Here is a 10,861-nt window from a genome sequence, read left to right as displayed (position 1 = left end):
TATATGCAAAGGTAAAAGCGTTAATTACCAGACTCGAGAATCTCGGTGAAACGGTAACCAACCGAGATACCATACGCTACGCACTCAACGCTTTTCCCAGAACTCCAGAATTGATGTTAATCATCGACGTCAACTACATTTCAAAGGACCTCGAGGTAAGTACCCTAGAGGAGTTATTTTCTACTCTTGAATTACATAAAACTAGATGTGCAGGACAACAAAGGAATCAGGTCAGATAATGGCGCTAAACGCAAGTAAGAAGGATGAACCCGAGTCAGACTCAGAAGAAGATCAAGAAGTGTATATGGTAAGAAATTTTAAAAATTCTTTCGATCTAATAAATTTAAAGAAATGCAGAATAAGAAGAATCCAAGAAATAGAAGAAGGGTTCGTTGCTACCAGTGTCAAAAGGAAGAACACTTAAAAGAGGATTGCCCAGAACTCAAGAAAGATAAAGTCAAGATACCCAAGAAGCACAAGAATCTAAAAGTTACTTGGGACGACACTTCATCATCTGAATTCGAAGTACAAGAATATGCCGGACTAGCACTGATGGTGAGTTATGAAAGGCAAAGTACATCGGAGCCCAGCATCGATGAAGGGGAAGCGACTTCAGATGAATGCAATGAAACAGGGGGAGAGTCAGGCTTCAAGTATGATATGGTAAGTGAGGTATATCTCTTACCTCCTGATCAACTTTATTTCGGTATTAAGGGTATGACAAAGTTTATGTATAAATTAAAAAGTGAAAATACTAAATAAAAAAATGAAAAATTAGAAATAAAAAGAACTTTAGCAAAATCTTGTCTAATAGAGGATTTTGATAAAATTAAACTTGAAAATGTTAAATTAAAAGAAGAAATAGAAAACTTGAAAAATTTTGGTTGTTCGAATATTTCTGCTTTTAGAAATTTTAAAGGATTAAACTGGTAATATAGATTTCATAAAAGTCAGATTAGAAAAATATCAAAAGCTTATGTACCTAGAAAATACCTCATTACCTTGTAGGATGGAATCTATATTGGGTTCCAAAGTCGTGTTTAACATGAACTGTTAATTAAATTTAGTGCTTTCAGCGAGAAAATTAAACAGTGAATTTCTTTATAAGGTTTTGTCTAAGAAAGTGGTTATTGCTCCAATAACCAAGAAGGCCTAGTGTCTCACCACTGCCTGGAAATCAAGTATTGAAATAAACAATTTAATTGACTAACTGAAAAAGCATTAAAATTAAAATTACTTATTGCTTTAAAGGGTTACTCAATTTTTTTTAGAAAATATTTTCAAAAATATTCATGTTTACAAAAACTTAAGAAATTTTTTAAGTTAGGAAATCTTTCCGTTACAAATTTTCTTCTTATATATTTTGCCTTACATATTTTTGCCTTAGAAATTTATCTCTACTTAGAAATTTTTACTTCAACACTTATGAATTTTTTTTTCTGTTGAAAAGTTTGAAATATGTTTCAAACTTCGAAAAATATTCTTAAGTTACTTATTCTGTTGCACAGTTTTTTTTTTAAACTTAGAATTTTTTTTTACTTAGAGAGTTTTTGTTAAAATTACCTTAGACTTGTTAAGAGAACTCCATTTTATATGTAATCAAAGGGGGAGAAAAATGTTAAGTCTAGGGGGAGGTATATTTAAAATTTATTTTCATTGAAAAATCTTACTTACACTTATTTGCAACATTATTTGTTTTTATTTTATGTCTGTTTTACCCTAGCTTAACCTGTGTTGCTCACATTAAAAAGGGAGAGATTGTTGGGACCCCAAGGTATTTTGATGTGATCAAACAAGTTAAGTTAGGTCTTGTTTGATTTAAACCTTGTGTCTAAGTGTGTAGGAGCTTAGGAGCACATGAAGTCGAGCGAAAAATACGGCTAGCGAGAAGGATGGCACGGGAGAGAGCTGACGGGCTCGGTGCGTCCGAGGGACGAGGTGACCGCGGAAGAGTACACCGGTGGACGAGAAGAACGTATGCGATGTTCGAGGGACGAGAAATCGGGAAGGAAGGCTGCTCAAGGAGAAGGTCGGAAGTTGGGTTCGGGTGAGCCCTATTCCGAATGATAAAGATCACCTAAGTGAGCGGAACCGGAGCAGAAGACCCTGACCGAGGCAGGTGGAATCGGAGCAGAGGGCCCGGACCAGAAAGGCAACTTGGTTGACTTAGTGGTCCGGTCACCTAGATCCATTCCGAGCGTCTGGATCGTCTGGGCGCTCGGAACCATTCCGGGTGCTTGGAGTTGGACTTTATCCAGATTGTGGTCAAATTGCGATCCGTGCACAGGAGATAATTTTTTATTCCCCCCGGGGCGCCCGGAACCCTTCGAGGTGCCCCGAATAGTGCTATAACTATAGCACTGGTTTTCACAGTTAGAACAACTCACTTGTAATTCATTTCTCTATGCTTCACTTTTCTTCTGTGCTGTTAATGTTGTAAGAGGCTACTCCGCCTAAAGGAGATCTTCAGATAGTACGTCATATTCTTCTTGGATTAGTAATCTCCTGATTGGAAACCAAGTAACTTCTTTGTGTCTGTTTGCCTTTATTAGTCTCTTTCTTTTTAATTACAAGTGTTCTGTAGTTAGTTGAAAATCTGATAAAGGGTTATCTTATTTTGCAGGGCAATTCACCCATCCCCTCTTGTCGGCCTCCAAAGAGGGACCAACACTAAGTACTGTAAAGATATGTTCAGAGGCTAGTATGATGCCCATAGTATGCCAAAGGACTATTCAAGGAATTTATGATAACTTATGTGTGTTAGAGTCTTTATTTTAGGGACAATATAACATCAAGTAACTTAAACCCGGTCAACCTTTGCCCGGTCGACCGTATATGTAGAGTTTCCTTAGGATAAATATCTTTAAACCCGCCTGATCTTTGTCCGGTCGGGCATATACATAGAGCCTTCTGTTTGATCGGCCTTTATCCGGTCGATCATATATTAAGATATTTGTGGTGCTAAGTGTCTTTGAGCCCGGTCGGACTTTGCTCGGATGGGCGTACACACAGAGCCTTATGTTTGACCAGCCTTTATCTGGCTGATTGTATGTTAAGATTTTTGTGAGGCTAAGTGTCTTTGAGCTTGACCGGACTTTGCTCTACCAAGCGTACACAGAGAGCCTTATGTTTGACCGACCTTTATCTGATCGATTGTATATTAAGATCTTTGTGAGGCTAAGTGCCTTTGAGCCTGGTCGGACTTTACATGGTCGGGCGTACATATAGAACCTTATGTTAGATCGACCTTTTATCTGGCCGATCATTTATTAAGATTTTTATGAGGATAAGTGTTTTTTAGCCCGGTTGAACTTTGCCTAGCCGGGCATACACAGAGAGCCTCATGTTCGATCGGCCTTTATCCGGCTGATCATATATTAAGATTTTTGTGAGGCTAAGTGCCTTTGAGCTCGACCAAACTTTGCCAGGCCAGGCGTACACAGAGAGGCTCATGTTCGATCGACCTTTATTTGGCCAATCATATATTAAGATCTTTGTGGGGCTAAGTGTCTTTGAGCCCTGTTGCACTTTGTCCGGTCGCGCGTACACAGATAGCCTTTTGTTTGATCGACTTTTATCCGGCTGATCATATGTTAAGATCTTTGTGAGGCCAAGTGTCTTTGAGCCCGACCAGACTTTGCCTGGCCAAGCGTACACAAAGAGCTTTATGTTCGATCGACCTTTATTCGACCGATCATATATTGAGCAAGGAGACTATCCGCTCAATTACAAACACAAGAGGTTGCACATACTGCGGAGCTAACTATTAAAGAATCTGAACTGGAGACTCAATAGGCCAAGTAGGACTCCTTGATGTTAGAGTTGACGACTACCCAGATGAAGGTAACAAAAATCTAGGCAGACCTAAAAGCCTATCAGGCAGGGGAGGATGATCGGTTTAAAGTAAAGAAAAATGAGCTTTTCCAAACACCTGAGTTTAATGCACCGATTTCTCATTCCGTAGTTAGAGTACTTATACTTGGAGCAAAAGGTGCAATGGAATAGCTAAAAGAAGGCGGATTCTTAACTTCTGATCCTCTCTCCAGTTCCTTAGATTATGATTGGATAACTCAAAATGCTCCCCCTGACCTGTATCCCGATCTTTCACGATTTGCCTTATTTTCTATTAACTTGTGAATTTAATAATTTGGGTATTGATATTCACTGTATGCTAGTCTTTAAGTTTTTGTTAATTTTAGTAAGAACCTTTATTCTAAAATTGCATCGATTAGTAACTGATGTTTCCCTTTTAGCTTATGTAATAAAGCCCGTTAGAGCAATAAACCGAAAGAAATAAGGATTGCTTATAGGCCAAGCGGATTATGGCATCCGACCTTTAAGGCCGAGCGGAGTATGGTGTCCGATCCTCAAGGCCAAGCAAACTTTTGCTCAGGTTTATGCTGATTTATACCAGAATCCTTATAACAGGACAAACTGCTATTTAAAAGATATTTAAGACAGGTCAAAATTGAATTCATTTGGGGCGAATAATCAATCCTCACAAATTTGATAAAGTCTTATCTTACTATTTTTCTGTTCGAGTTATAAAAGCTGCTTCAGGTCTATGGCTAAAGAGTTACACAGAAAATCAAGTTTACCTTGATAAAAGCACAGTTTTCTCGAGATGACTACTTGTCAAATCAGTTATCGTTGTGGGCTTTTTATTGGTGACACGCGTGTGTACGTCATTATAGGTGTACCATTTTTTCTTTTTCCACCGCCTTATCTCTATCATTCTTTGATTCACAATTCATCCCGCCTTTTTTGTTGTTATGTTCTGACGACCTTGTTTAGAATACCTTTTCTCAAGATCCTTATAACCATTCTATGAAAAATCCTAAGGCTTTCTTTTAATCTTCGTCTTCATTGTTTCTTCTCCAACTCTGCTTTCCTCCTTCTTTGGCTCTTGTACTCTTTTTCTTTTCAAAAATGGCTAAGAGTAATGAGTGGTATGCATATATAATGCTCTTTCTCTTTCACCCTTGACGATGCATGTGACCTCATATTAACTACGACATTCCTTCCTATATAGTCATTCCAACTCCAGAAGACCGTCCTCATCGTCCTCCCTCAGAGAGCATCGCCATCTTTAGGGAACAAGTTGTATTAGGACTCTATTTTCTGTCACATCCTTTCTTTGTTGATATCAGCTGCTACTTCAACATCTCGCTACACTGATTTATTCCCCAATCCTTAACCTTTTGAGTGGTAATGTTATCGTATTTCGTTTACTTAATGCCCCCTTATCTCCTCGTCTATTCCACTACTATTTTTGATCTCACCAAGTAGCGAATGATTTATTCAAGTTCTAGGCTCACCCTAAAGTAATTTTGTTTAACCGAGTCCCAACCCAGGAAGAATGGAGAAATAAATATTTCTTTATACACCTCACCTTCTCCACCTTACCTTGTGGCTTGGCAACAAGATCTTCCCCCTCTCCCTAATTTAGGTAACATTTCTGCAGATCCAACTCTATGTGAAGCCCTAGAAAAGTTAAAGGGTGTAAAGTGCAATTTACTCGCCTTGACCATAGAGGGCCTATTATTTATTTCCAGGCTCACTTCAGTCAACTTAAAGCTAAGTGTCACTTTTGGTGAGCAAAAATCTCTATCTTTCTTGTAATTAACCAGTTGTAATTTTCCTACCATTTGTTATAGCAGCTTCTAACCTTCACTTATTTTTGTAACGGAGGTCGTTATCCCAGCCTTCTTATACAGGAACACTCGGCTAACAAGAGCGGTCCTAAACAGGCTAGGGGAAGATTTACTGAAAGAGCATCAATTTGAACAAATCTATGCGTCTGTTGGTTCACTTCCTTTGGCTGAACCCTCTTGAGAGCAGTCTTCCAATTCCTCGGAATCGGATACGTCCCTAGTTATCCAGCACAAAAGGCCCCGAGAGGAGGCTTTAGGCCCATATATGCCTGAACAACCCATCTCCCAACAGTCTTCCCTTGCTCTGGCCGAGATTTCTTTTGCCCGAGGTAAAGAACTCGGGTCTCAAAATATAGTCATTCTTGTCTTACACTTTCTATGATGCGGCCAGACGTTCTTATACCTATGTCTCATGTGATCCCCTTAATTATCAAGCCCATCGAGACAATGCCAACTCCTACACCTACTCAGCCAATTTCATCACCAACCTTAATCATTCCTTCGACTATTCAGGCTCCAAGCAAACTCCCAATAGGTAATTGGCCAGTCGAGGGTCTGAAGGATCAATACCCGAACAAAGTCTTGGGCCATCTGGTCAAACATCAGCATCTTTCCCCATCTCACCAACTCTTGTTCATTCAGAATCGCTCGAGCTCCCTCTTTCTCTTCCTTCAGGGCCTGCACCTTCAACTAGCTCTTCATGTCTTTTCAAGCAATCCCTTGGGTTACCATCCCAACAAGGAGTGGACACTACTTCTCCCTTACCTTATGGGATACTTAGTTGATCAATAGCTGAGTCATGGGTGCAAGTACACAAACAAGTACAAGAAACTCTAATTTCAAAGTTTACTGAAGAACACAATCGAAACGCTACTGCAGTAACTTTATGACTAAGTTTTCTTAAATAACTTTTATGAACTATAACTCTATAGTTATTCTATCTAGTTCTATGCTTCAAAATTACACTTGGGCCAATTGGTTATGGATCTGGAGAGGGTCAATAAAACTTTGAAAGATTGTGTGGGAGAAGAACTACAGGTTGCCTCCATTATTTCTAGTAACGTAACAATGTACATAGATTATATATGTTATTTTATATTGTTTAATGCACATCTTTCTATATTCATTTGACTATGATGTATACTTTTGCTCCCCTTTCCATCTCATTTTAGGATAATTATAACTTTTCGTCCGGAGATCTGCTCGGTGTTTATTTTCATTTTCAGGAGCAGTTTGGAGCGGGAAAAGATTTAAGGATACAAAAGAAGATCACTTGAAGAAGATCTCTTCCCCGTGGTAAGGAAAGCGAAAGAGTGGAGTGCCCAAGTCATGTTCCAGAAGGTAGCTTTGCCCAATGGCACGACCAAGGAAGCAAATGAAGACAGGTTGTGCCGAATGGCACGACTAGGAAGAAGAAACAACGTAAGAAAAGGGGAGGTCATACCTACTTCCAGAGCAGAGTTGGGTTTGGTCGTGCCCTGAGGCACGGTCGTGCCTCCAAAAGCCAGAAAATCCCCAGTTTTGAAGAACTGGTCATGCCAAAAAGGCACGGTGTTGAGCTTGTCCGTGCCAACTTCCAGAGTAGAATTGGACCTAGCTATGTCTTGAGGCACGAGCATACATCCAGAATAAAGATTCAAAGGTACTACCGTGCTAAATAGTGCGACTAAGAAGGAAGAAGCTGAGTAAGCTCTGCTTTGGCCATGCCATATAGTATGGCCAGGGGCCCAGAACCAGAGCCAAGTTGGCTCTGGCCGTGCCAGATGGCACGGCCAAACACCCAAGGATTGGATTAGCCGTGCCTAGAGGCACGACCACCCTGTGCCTCACCTCTATAAGAGGGGCAGTTCATCTCCACCATAAGGGAGGAAGTTTGGAAGGTGAGAGGGGGCTGTCTAGGTTAGATCCTTGCACTCAAAGGCATCATTTGGGAGATCCGAGGTCGTCCTGCTACTCCATCCTCATTGTCACTCCAAGATCTTCATCCAGGGACTTCACTCGACTCCAATGATAAGTTTTTCTTCCCCTTTCTTTAGGGTTCTTGAAATTCTATGTATTTGTGCTCTTGGATTGTAGATATTCCCATTATGGAGTAGATTCTTATTATTCTAGCAGGTAGGAGGTAATTGTAATGTGTGGAATGTTGTAAACTCTATTGAATTGCTAACTTTCTTGTTTAATAAAGCTTGTATGACACTTGTTCTGTTCGATGAAATGTTAGCTAGTAGGCTTTCCCTTATGAGCATGAATTTATCTATCTAGATTGTATTTTTGCATTCGTAGATTTTATTTCTGAGTTAGATACATTGCTGTGTGTCTATATTGAGACTGTGCATAAACCTGAATTTTCGTTGATCGGATGCATAAATTGTCATCTCTTTTGAGTGTACGTTTCGATATAGCTCAGTATGGCTTTATGATACTTGTTTGAAGTTGAGTATTTAAGGTAACTATATTTCTATATGGAATGTAACCTCCTAAGGGAGGGAGATTTTATGTGTGGATAAGTCTATCACTTGATCTAATGGGCTTCTCCTAATCATACGCTATGCAAGTTACCTACGTAATCTAGAGAAGTATACCCAAGGGAGACCTTGTGATAGGAGGTACTCTACTAAAACCCAGATCTCTAAGTTACTTTTTCAGTTAATGACATCCTTGGTTTCTGGCAGGGGAAGTACTCTGATACACTGTCGTGGGGTGGAATTTGGTAAATATTTAGACTGTCCTGTAAACGTACAAACAGAGAACTAGGAATGGGCTAATTCGTAGCACAACATCCACTATTACAATGAATCCTTCGACCTATAATATTTTCTGAACACAGGACTTCCTCAGTTATCTTTCTTTACTTTTATTTTCGCGTCTTAGTTAAAAATCCAAAATACTGGTTTATCGATTATTGTCTAGCTAAATTTGAAGTGCAAAATCAATTAGCATTTAATCCTCAATCTTCATGGAATTGACTTATACATTTTATTACTTGGCGATGACTGTGCGTTTGCAGTTTATCACATCAAGTTTTTGGCGCCGTTGCAGGGGATTGAGTGTTTGAATCTAATTAGTTTACATTAGAGTTTGTCTAGATAATTCTTTAATTTTTTTAATTCTTATATGCTTTATTCTTTATCTTTCATTACTGCATTTTCCTTCTGGTCTTTAATTCTACATTTCTATGTTTTCTTATATATATTTTTTTAGACACTATGAGCACTAATATGTCAAGTAGACCCTTAAGAGAATTCTCTGCACCCATTTTTGTAAGATTTTTATCTCTGATTGTACAATCTCATATTGAAGCAAAGAGTTTCCAACTTGATCCACAAATAATTACTATGATACAAGGTCATAATTTGGAGAGGAGGTATCGGAAAGCCCATATTTGCACCTTGAGATATTCTTGGAGCTTTGTGATACGATGAACTGTGAGGGTGTCTCAGCGGATGCCATTCGGTTGATAATATTTCCTTTCAGTATCAAGGATAGGGCGAATACTTGGTTTTATTCTCTCCGTCCTCAAAGCATCACAAATTGGGAATAATTAGAGCAGCAATTTCTAAATCTTTTTTCCCTCCAAGCAGAATAATGTTTATGAGGAAGTGCATTATAAGTTTTGCTCAGGCAGCTGGAGAATCACTATTTGAAGCATGGGGGAGATTCAAAAATTTATTAAGGCAATGTCCTCATCATGGTTTAGAAAGGTGACTACAATTGCATATATTCTACATGAGAATTTCTTTCTCAGATAAATTTTTATTGGATTCATCAACTGGAGGCTCTTTTATGAACAAAAGTGTGGATGAAGCATATACATTAATTGATCAGGTAATAGTGAACCTTCATGAATGGTCAGATAGAAGTTGGATGAAATTTCCCCCAAGAACTACAGAGGTGTAGGCCATGAAGGCAAAAGAGTCTGCCAAACAAAATGCAGTTTAACCATCCAAGAGTTTTGAAAATCACAAGCCACAGAATGAGGAGTTTAAACAGTTGGAAGCAAAGATTGATAGCATAATTTCAAAATGGTTCAAACATGACTTCCCTCCTACCCAAACAAAGTCTAGTGAACATTGTAATGATATTAAGTTGAGAAGTGGTAAGAATCATAAAGAACTTCTGCAGAAAGACTTGTATAGAATTGAGAAGAAGAACAGTAGAATACCACAAAAACTCAGTTCTATTACCCCAAAAAGTGTCCAAAGGCCACAAGTACCTTTCCCTAACGGTTGATCACACCATCATTAGAAAAGCAAGTTGAACCACAACCACAAGCTCAATCATTCCCAAGACCTTTGCTTAGGATTTCTTTCCCACAAAGGTTAGTGGGGACTAACAAAGATGAAGATTTTAGCAAATTCTGTGATATCAATATGGTTGAGTGCAAATTTCTTGATGTCTATAAAGATGGGAACTCTTCAAATGATGAGTGTAATGATAATGTAGTGGTCAACAAGTTTTATATCTATCTCCTTGGTTTACAGGGCATTGTAGTGGAATTGAATTTTCAGATGATGAATATAATTAGGTAGATCAACTAAATGCTGCAAGTGAAGTTATTGCCTCTCCTGTAGTTGATTCTTCTACTAAAGATATTGATGTGGGAATATTCGTCACTACATGTGTTGATGTTAATGATATGGAAGGAAGTGTAGGGAGATGTGTTGTGGAAGCAGCATTTCAAGAATCACCTCCTTTGTCCACACAACCTCAAAGACTATGAGAATAGCAAGGATTTAACATGTGGTGGATCAATGTGTAAGGACTTATGCAGAGTTAGCAGAGTCTCAAGAATCACCACCTTTAGTTACATCAACACCTGAGCTAGAGCCAGAACCATTATTTGATTCAGAAGAAGTCATATCCACATATTTAGAAGTTTCAGGCGTCTCTCAACAAAGTAATGTTAGTATTTCTTGTAATATGTTGGAAAACTGTATAAAGGTACCTATAATTAACTTTGTTGGATGTGATTTAGTTTTTATTACATATTTAGCTTATCTTGATATGGTTCTAGTTTTATCTTACATAACATGCTTATGGGAGATTTGTTTTTCTTTTGAGTGTGCAATTTTTATTTGGGTTAAAAATTGGAAGCTCAATTTGAACCGTCTTCGACCACCTGAAATTTTTTTTAAGAAGACGACGATAGAGAGAGAGTTACTTCACATTATAGCTCCTATGTTGAATGCTCTCTCCATAATAAGAGC

At 38.6% G+C, this 10,861-nt stretch overlaps 1 non-coding gene across 1 annotated transcript; it reads right to left on the bottom strand.

Annotated features, from left to right (window-relative positions):
* Positions 1–9,242: 9,242 nt before the first annotated feature.
* LOC121978862 lies at positions 9,243–9,349 on the bottom strand. The gene has a single exon (XR_006111198.1). It is a non-coding gene; the product is annotated as a small nucleolar RNA R71 (small nucleolar RNA).
* Positions 9,350–10,861: the final 1,512 nt, after the last annotated feature.

The sequence above is a fragment of the Zingiber officinale genome, chromosome 4B (assembly GCF_018446385.1).
Source record: "Zingiber officinale cultivar Zhangliang chromosome 4B, Zo_v1.1, whole genome shotgun sequence".
Classification (NCBI taxonomy): Eukaryota; Viridiplantae; Streptophyta; class Magnoliopsida; order Zingiberales; family Zingiberaceae; genus Zingiber; species Zingiber officinale.
The sequence above is the reverse complement of the archived record's forward strand: the minus strand, read 5'-3'. Positions and strand labels throughout refer to the sequence as shown.